The sequence below is a fragment of the Oratosquilla oratoria genome, chromosome 19 (assembly GCF_046742065.1).
Source record: "Oratosquilla oratoria isolate Oo_2021 chromosome 19, ASM4674206v1, whole genome shotgun sequence".
Lineage (NCBI taxonomy): Eukaryota > Metazoa > Arthropoda > Malacostraca > Stomatopoda > Squillidae > Oratosquilla > Oratosquilla oratoria.
The window spans coordinates 51,407,588-51,417,587 of record NC_134795.1 but is presented as its reverse complement, the minus strand read 5'-3'; positions in this window follow the sequence as shown (position 1 = coordinate 51,417,587).

Genomic DNA, 10,000 nt, shown 5'->3' with positions numbered 1-10,000 from the left:
GTGGAGACGCTCAATTATTCATAAAATCACATTCACACATCATGGACAACAGTCCAACGTTTCTTCCCGGAGAGGTATACGGGAGAACTCGAGGACAGTTGCCGATTGCCATGGGGCCGAGGGTGTCCGGTCAGAGAAACTCAGGGGTAACAGGTGATGCGTTTATTTTATCTATTTGTTTATTTGTTTATTTATTTATTTGTTTGTTTATTTATTCATTCATTTATCTATTCATTTTTTTTATTTATTTTTTTATTTATTTATTTTTTTTTCAGTCGCCCTCAGATTTCGCTCCATCACGTCGCTCAAGGCTCACCTCACACTCGAATACATTTCGTTTTCACACCCTCCACACTCGACCTCGCAAGCACACCTCTATTCATTTCCGCTTGTCCTTGTTATCTTTTTACTGTTCGGTTCGCCACCTCAGTTCCCCGTCATCCTCATGCGACAAACGGCTAAGTTTCCGTTAACTCATTCACATTTAAGAATAACCAAAATGATTAAAAATCGTCTTACATCATCCAGAATGACAAATGCACAAAATTGTCATCGTTGATTAAAAATCGTCTTACATCATCCGGAATGACAAATGCACATAGTTGTCATCGTAGTGAAAGAACTGTACGATAACCTTTCGGGATTTAATTCCGTCCTTCGACTTGCATGTCCCACCCACATGACATTACCCACGCAAATGTCAAACAACACCGGAGACACCACAGAAGCCAAAACTCCGCATTAACCATAAATTACGCGTTCATACGTCACGTCCGCTGTCCTCGTTCCTTTTGCACACAAAGTCTGACCGCTCAAGCACCTTGATTTCCTCTTAACGCATCTGCAACATCTGTTACAAGGTTTTTGTGTTCGTTCTAAATATAGGAAGAAATAAAAAAAAAAAGATTACAAAAGAGAACGAGTTGAAGAGAGTAGGGAGTGGGTGAGGTCAAGAGGAAACGAGTTTTAGGTAAAAGAAATAAAAATTAAATGAAGTCACAGGTGGAATGGAAAAGAAAGAGAGGAGGCTGAGAAAGGGAGAGAAAGAGAGAGCAGAAAGAAAGTGAGAGTGAGTGAGAGAGAGAGAGAGAGAGAGAGAGAGAGAGAGAGAGAGAGAGAGAGAGAGAGAGAGAGAGAGAATTATGTCAGCGTTTCCCAGTGCCAAGTTGTGGGCTTCCAATCAAGGAATACTTCACGAATGTGTCAACTTCGACAAAGCCCCTTTGAGTTAGATCCCCCTCACCGCCCTGGCCCCGAAGCCACCTTTGACTTGAAGGGACGCAGGGAAGATGAAGGGAAGGAGGGAGGAGATGGGAGAGGAGGGAAGAAGAAGTAACGATTTCTGGAAGCCGGAGAGAGTGTGGGTGATCCAAGGGAGTAGTTTCCGAATGTGTTGATTCGGAAAAGGCAAGGACGGTACCCCTTACAGAGGACTTTGTAGCGTAGAATTTTAAAAAATCATGCCCTTGGTCCAATTTGCTGGTGGTAGGGTTCGAACCGCCGTAACCTCGACCCTCGTTGCAAGTAACGACGCTTCAATCCACTCAGCCAGCGAACATCCAGATGTGACTAGTTTATTATAGCTTTACAAGAGCGACATGTACCTCTCTTGTGACTTTTTTTTTCTTTCTTTTTTTGTCCATGGATTAAGTCCTTACGAGGAAGAACTGAAAGCATAAGAGTAGAGGAGACTGCAAGAGACCATACGGCCTACACTAGACAGTTCCATGTCTGTTACCACCTGTCGTCCCTATCCATAAAGTTATCTCGTCTTTTCTTAAAACAACCAATTGTTTCAGCGCTCACTTAATTGTTACGAAGTCTATTCCATTCCTTAACCACTCTACTGGTAAAACAGTTCTTGCCTATTTCCTATTTAAATCTAAATTTGTCCAATTTAGACCCATTAATACGAGTCCTGCCCTGCTGTCTTAATATGATGACCTTGCCTGCTGAAAATGACCAAGAGAGAATTCGTCTCTGCTTAGTTTCTCATGTTAACCAATCACAGAGCAAGGCGTTACATTGGTGGGCGTGGTCATTTTGATATTTTCAAAATGAAGAGCCTTTAGAGGTGTAAAGAATATACGTTTGACAAAATATATGAAAACAAAAGGACACAGGATGGACAGGAAGGGATTCTGTGGATGAAGAAGCACAAATGAAACGAGGAGAGGAAAGAAATGGTTGCGACACTGGATTTGACACAAGGAAGTCTATTCGACACGGGATTGAGGGCGGGTCGTCTGGGAACCCAAGATGACACGGAGAGAAAAAGTAACGTCCCCCACCCCCCGCCACCACAAAAGAGAGAGAGAGAGAGAGAGAGAGAACAAACGTAAAGAATACGGAGGACGAGAAGAGAATCTGCGTAAGATTCAAGGCTATATGCAGGATAGAAATAAATCCGCAATGTGATGAGATGTAAAAAAAAATAGTCGGTAAAATGATTCATGATTCATTTTAGATTCAAAACCAAGATTCAAAAACCCACCAAGGGACATGAAGAGGGATTCATAATGTGATAAAATAACAAACAAGAAAAATTCACAGAGATGAACACAGACATCAAAAGTTGGACAAAAAAGAACAATTCGAAAGGAAGAAGGGCGCGAAAGGAGAGGATCAATAAGAACACAAGAGCGGAGGAGACTGCAAGAGACCATAAGGCCTACACTAGGCAGTTCCTTATCCCTTAACGCCTATCACCCACTTCCATGAAGTTATCTAACCTCTCATAACAACCAATAGTTTTAGTGCTCACTACATGGTTTTTACATCCATTCCAATCGTTAATTACTCTATTAGTAAACCAATTCTTGCCTATTTCCTTCTTAGATATGAATCTAACTGGTGATACATACATTCACGTACAGTCACACTCACAAGTTCCGTCAGACCTTAACAGATTTAAATCCCTCTCGAGAAAATAAGACGAGCAGCATTGAAAGAACCGAGAGGGCTAGTGAATAATGACAAGTACTTTGATCAACCTATCTGAGGTCCATTATCAGTTTCTCCTTCTCTTCCTACATTTCTCGTGATCCTAATTTCTCTAATGATTCTAATTAAGTACACTAGACATCAAGAAAGAGAGAGCGGGGTGGAGGGAAGGGTGGAGGGGAGGGGAGGGGAGGGAGGGGAGGAGGGGAGGAAGTAAGGGGACGAATTTTTTTTACAAATTTAGATTTAAGAAGGAAATAGACAATAACTGGTTGACCAACAGCGTGGTTAACGAATGAAATAGACTTAGTAATCATATAGTGAGCGTTGAAACTATTGGTTGTTTTCAGAGAAGGTTAGATCTCTTTATGGATGTGAGATGATACGTGGTAATGGACATGGAACTGCTTAGTGAAGGCTTTATGGTCTCTTGCAGTCTCCTCCGTTCTTACGTTCTTATGAAAATACGACGAATAAAGTACTTTTGCGCATACTCCAACCTAACTCATGATACATTAGACCTATTCAAATATATCTTTTATTGTTAGGTATTTAACATATCTCTAGACAGAGTAGTACTTCTATGAGTTATGGAAAGATACTAATACATACTAGAACACTATGGCATTTGGGAATCTATGGCCCTGAGGTTCTCTACCTGTTGGTACCTGTTGGCTCATGTATTCCATACTTGGGCCTTCTAGGAGTCTCTTCAGTACTGAGTAAAATCGCTAAACATCCATTAATTCCCACTTGATTCTAGACTGTGGTCCCATTTGTGAAACACTGATACACACAAACGCCCCGGAAGGTCAATGACCCAACGCTGAAAAAACGCTGATCTACACTACACTTAACTTTATGAGCGGAAGGGTGGTGAGGTAAACACCAGGAACCGTTGGAGGTTTATTGCTAACGTTTCGTCCTGAAAGGACTTCCTCAGAGTGTCCTTTCAGGACGAAAGGTTAGCAATAAAACTCCAACGGTTCATGGTGTTTATCTCACCACCCTTCCGCTCCCTCTGTCTTACGCACTTAATTTTATCTGTCTATTCTATATACCAAAAGGCATCATGCCTTTTATAAGGAAGGTAGCCAGACAAAATATTCACCCATCCTCAACCCATTCAACACTCGTTTGTTCTCCTCTTTATCATTGTTCTATGCGAATGAAGTTCCCATCCGTGACCTATTGCTTGGGTCAGAAGGAGTGCAGCGAGACACAGGTGATGATGGACTAGCATAGCTAGACCCTCCAGAGTTATGTTCCCCTGATAGTCAAGATGAGGCGTCGTTCCGTAAGGACACATGTGGGTCTTGCGTTTTCACTCTGGGTGGTCTTAGGAGGGGTGGGGGATTAATGTTAGCGGGTATACGAAGAATAAATTGTCGGTTTTGTGCATATTGGATTCCAGAGCGCTGCCGCACGGGAACGACGCATGCGTGACATCTGTCTGTCTGTTGGGTTGGCTAATATCGTCTGGAAGAAGAAAAAGAAGAAATGACGAGAATTTTAATCAAGACGCTCGTCTCGCTCCGGTTGCCTAGAATTTCGAGAGTAATATGTTGTGGTCCTTTTTTTTTTTCTTCTTCTTCTTTTTTCTTCTTCTTCTTCTTCCTTTTCGGTTCACTCGAATCTGGTTTTACCTAATTAGCAGAGAGAATCTTAGCGTGAGAATTTTATTCCCTGACGGCTGGGGAAGCCTCAGCCCTCCAGCCTTTTTTTTTTTTTTTTTTCTTCTTCTTCTTCTTTTTTTCAATACTTATTTCTAAGTTCTGTCACTCGAGATATCCCCCGATTCCAGTAAATCCACGAAAGAGTGATTTGGAATGTACTTTTAATCCTAACCAAATAATTGCATCGTACGCGGTAACCTATTGTTGAAAATATCAATGGCTGTGCTTGATAAAGCAACTAAAAAGTAGCATAAACATGTAAAATACTAAGTTATGGATGTTGTGGTGGGGTAGTGGGACTGTTGGTAACAGAAGCTGTAGCATCTGTTTGAGATGCAGCTGAGTGGCAGCAACAGTTGCATCTGCAACAACCATTTGAGTTGCAGCAACAGTAGTAGCCAGAACGACCGTTTGAGTTGCAGCAACAGTAATAGCCAGAACAACCGTTTGAGTTGCAGCGACAGTAGTAGCCAGAACAACCGTTTGAGTTGCAGCAACAGTAGCAGCTGCAACAACCATTTGAGTTGCAGCAACAGTAGTAGCCAGAACGACCGTTTGAGTTGCAGCAACAGTAGCAGCTGCAATAACTGAGTTGTGGCGACAGTAGTAGTCAGAACAACCGTTTGAGCTGTAGCTTCAGGTTCATTCAGCTGAACATTGAACTGACAGTGTCGCTAAATGTCACACCTGAGACGAAGAGAATGATGAGCCAAAGACAAAAGTTGACCCAAAAGAGTAGCCAACGCCATCGATAACTCAGATCTTCGGTTTCCATGTCTCTCGAATGCACTTCGAGTCTTTTGCAGAGACAGAAAAAGAAAAACAAAGACCAGAGGAACCTCGGCATGAGACGACGAGAACCAAAAGAGTCTCAGGAAGCTAGAACAACAGACACGCAGCCAGGCATCGTCCACACACACCACCACGTCCGTCTACGACCGAAGACATATCTCACAGTAGTCCTCTCCACCATCAGACCCCAGAATCATGGACAACTTCGAGTCTCAGGAGACTTAGCGAACTGGGGGTCGAGTTATTCACTTGGGACGTATTTTTACCCGTCCGCGGAGTTGTCGACAATGCTTTCCTTTGTTAGAGACGGTTTCCCCCGGGGTATTGCAATTACCGACATGAGATCCCGATTCATGTCTCGCCCTTGTCATTTCCCCCTTTCTACCTGATGTCCTCTCCATCTCTCAGTTATAGTTATTAAAATGAAACCACCTCCCGTTCGGCAGTTCCCTCATGACTCCTAAATCACCGGTAAAAGATTAACTCAAAAACTCGACTCCAGGGGAGGTATTGACAAAGCAAACGGAAATGGAGGAATGTTGGAGCCATTGAACACCTGGTTTGAACCCTCACCCTCCCTCCCTCCCTCCCCACCTGGAACCCATGTCAATGTGCTTGGCGCTTCCCCAGTGGGAAACCCTCGACCAAAACCCAAATCTGTGAGTCCCTAAGTGCAAGACAAAGCCTGCAATCACGGCCAGAATGATGGAAAGGTAGTCTGCGGCATTGTTATCTACCCTCACTCGGGCCGCCAATCACAGACCTTCAATAGCCACGGACCAATCAAATCCAAACACGCATTCAATGAGAAAATGAACGGAGGGAAGAATTCTTGGTACAGACCTCAGTTCTGGAATCCTGGAAAAGATGGAAATTCCATGTTGAACGATACTATTCAGCCGGCTCGAACTATAATGGAGACATTACTTTAAGAAATGAGTATAATTTGTTTTTTCGGGAAGTTGTAGTGATGAATACCAACTCCATTTTGCTACGTGGAGGGTGGAAGGTGGGGGGGACAACACGGCTGAATAAGAGCGTCTGTCTTCAACGACTTTATTCAGCTGTTTCTGACCCGGGCAGTAGGCGGGAGGAGGGGATGACCCTTCATTCACGAACGAGGAACTAAGATGAAAGGGAAATGATGGACGGGTGGGGGTGGGGTTGGTGTTTTTTTTTTTTTTTTTTTTTTTTTTTTGAGTGAAGTACCTACCTCCTTTAAACGGGGGAAGAGGCCCTTCCTTGGTATGTAGATAAATAGAAGGGATCGTACAATTTTGATGAAAGAATTAGAATATATACTCGTGTATATTGTTAAAAGTGGCATGTTTTGTTCAGCCTCGTGGCGATTCAATTCAGTTTACCACAAACCCTTCCCACCCACCCCCACCACCCCACCCCCCACCCCCACCTTTGGTAAACAAGTCATGACGGACCGCGCACTTCAGGAATTTCGTTCCTGCTGCCGCCAGGTGATTTTAATCACCTGAGAGGGTATCCCTCTTGGTGAGAGTTAAACTCCTTCAACACGATGACGCGCTGTATAGCTTTTATTCTGGTTAGCCCCAGGCGATTTCAATCAAGACCGTTTTCACGGGGTCGAATCCGGTCGTCTGCCAGGTTGTCGTTGTTATCGTTGTTGTCGTTGATGTTGCTTTTGCTGTTGTCGTTGCTAATGCCGTTTTTTGTCGCCGCTATTGTAGCTGTTGTTGTTGCTGTCGCTGTTTTTATTGTTGTCTTTGTCGCTGTTGTTGTTGTTGTTGTTGTCGTTGAGCCCATACTGTACATACATTTTGACATCGGAGTCACGAATATGTTGTGATCCTGCCTGTGTGTTCTTCAAGTACTGTTCAATATATATATATATATATATATATACGTATATATATAGTATATATATATATTATATATATACACATATATATATATATATTTATATATAATATATATATATATATTATATATATACACATATATATATAAATATATATATATATACATATATATATATATATATATATATATATATATATGTATATATATATCATGGAACAAAGCTCTAGTAGCAGCAATATCATGCATTAAAGACATTGATAGACTGGAAAAAGTATAACGGCGAGCCACAAAACTGATTCCAAATATCAAAAATAAATCATACGAAAATCGACTAAAATATATGAATCTGTTTTCCCTAAAAAAGCGTAGACTCAGAGGTGACTTGATACAGGTCTTTAAAATTCTAAAGGGAACTGACAACATCAAAAGTGACCAAATTTTCACATTGAATGAGAATCAGACAAGAGATAATGGTCTCAAACTGTCCGAAAATAGATTCAATTTGGAAATAGGTAGAAACAACTTTGCCAGCCGTGTAGTCAATGAATGGAATAAACTTCCTGCACAGGTAGTGCAATATAGTTCAGTTCGAAGCTTTAAGAATCATTTAGATAAACATCGAAGCAAGATGCTGTATTGATTATAATTTATTTTATGTTATTTGTTTTTGTTTTGTTATCATCTGTCTGATTTTAATTTATTATTAGTTATATGTCAATTTATTATTATTTACTATTTACCTGTTTGTTTATTATCTAACTATACCTATGCATTTATTTATGTATTCTATTTGTTATTTACAGTATTAGAGTTTTTATCTATCAATTTATTATTATTATGATTTTTTTCGCATCCGACCTAGATATGGACCAAAAGGTCTCCTGCCGGCATGCTCCGCCTTTGTAATCCTTTGTAATAACCCAGCCCGCCCATCGCGAAGCTTCGAACGCGGGCCTCTCAGAGCGTGAGTCCCCCATGTTACCAAATTGCTATTCAAAACCTATAAAAGGCTCGATGACCTGATAGGGATTTTATCAACCGTATGCCATAGCATATACACATATGCCTGACTGTGTACCTGGCGAAGTGGACACGGGTCACCTCTCGCCTCTCGTTACCTGTTCTTTCGGTGTGATACACCACCATGGTCTTGGATCACGTTTTGGATTCGGGATCGACAGCTATTACCCTCCCGGATGAGAGCTCAGAGCTCATATATGGCCCGATCTAAGGGTAATGTTGTGACCTTACGCGCACGCACACATCCAACTCTACCAGAGTTGGATGTGTCGGATCTGTTGATGCGGCGATGGACGTGACCGAGATGAACTCTTTCGAAGTTTTTCTTGAAGAAGAAGAAGAGGAGGAGGAAACGTCTCCGAAGAACAGACGAGGGGTCTGGAGGTGCCAATTTCCTTCCAGTCACTCCGTCTCCCTTCCCCCTCAACGAATTGCATGGCCAGGAAGCACAGACGTGGTCCTCTGCATCTTTACCCACCCACCCCTACGGACCAGAGTCACTCAGATTTTATATTCTTTGTGTTTTGGCTGTGCGTATGAATGATGTCTTTCGGGAACATGTCAGCATTTGTCGGCACTTTGTCGTCTCCTTCGGCCGGAGCGATCTGACAAACGAACAAACTGATAATCTGACATCGACTTCCCCGAAGAGAGAGCGCTGGAAGCCTGACGAACTGTCATTGGAGAGGAAATTCCTTTGAAAAGGAAATTTCAAGATTGTCAGTAAAAATGAAAAATAAAATAAGTAAAAAAAAAAAAAAAAAATCATCCGCTAACTAACATCTGACATTTACACGAAATGAAAAAAAAATGTACGAAACATTATGAAACCACCGTACGAAGGAATCTGAAACACGATTACCCGACACGGGAAGCTGAGTGAATACTTCCGGAAAACATCGAACTCTGCGTGCAACATGCCCCGTGTTTTGTGTACAATAGTTCCAAAGAGTACTGTACTGGTCTGGATTATGAACGATGATATCTGTAAAGGAACGTCTCAGTGCCTGTCGTCGTTGATTTGAGAAATGTTCACACAATAATTTTTGGTGTTACTGTGGACAAACAAATCCTGAAGAAAATTTACTTAACGAGAAACCAACCAAAAGCTTAAAAAGGTCATGACACCTTATATGGAGAGAGAGGAATTTGAAATAGGACAACAGGACAAAGAGAAAGAGAGAGAGGGAGAGAGAAAGAGAGAGGTAAAGAGAGAGACATCGGGGAAGTGCTGAAGAAGAAGAAAACAGAGCGAGAGAGAATGCAAGGAATGAGTGGAAAGAGGATAAGGAATGACGGAGGCATGTCCGGTGCAGGAGGAGGAGGAAGAGGAGGAGGAGGAGGAGGACGAGGAGGAGGAGAAGGAGGAGGGAAATCGGGAGGAGAGGACAGAGGCTTCGCCGCTCCCAAAGCTGATTTAAATTGTCTAACGACAGCTCTGACCAGGCGGGGAGGCGACCCAAACATCGGCCTAAAAATAATAAAATAAAAAAAACGGGTTGCCGCAAGTGACAAGGCTTGCCATACCACGGGGTTTCTCACTTCCCACTTTGTAGGATTGGGATGGTTGGAAGACAGCCGCAGTGAAATTTAAATGCAAATTGTGGACCTCAAATGCCAGCCGCTTGAGGCTGCACATCTTTTGTATAGATGTGAGGGTATTGATATGCGTAGGTAAGCATTGGGAGATGATCCTCTCTGACGTCCGTTTAGCTGGATTACCTATTGTTGGT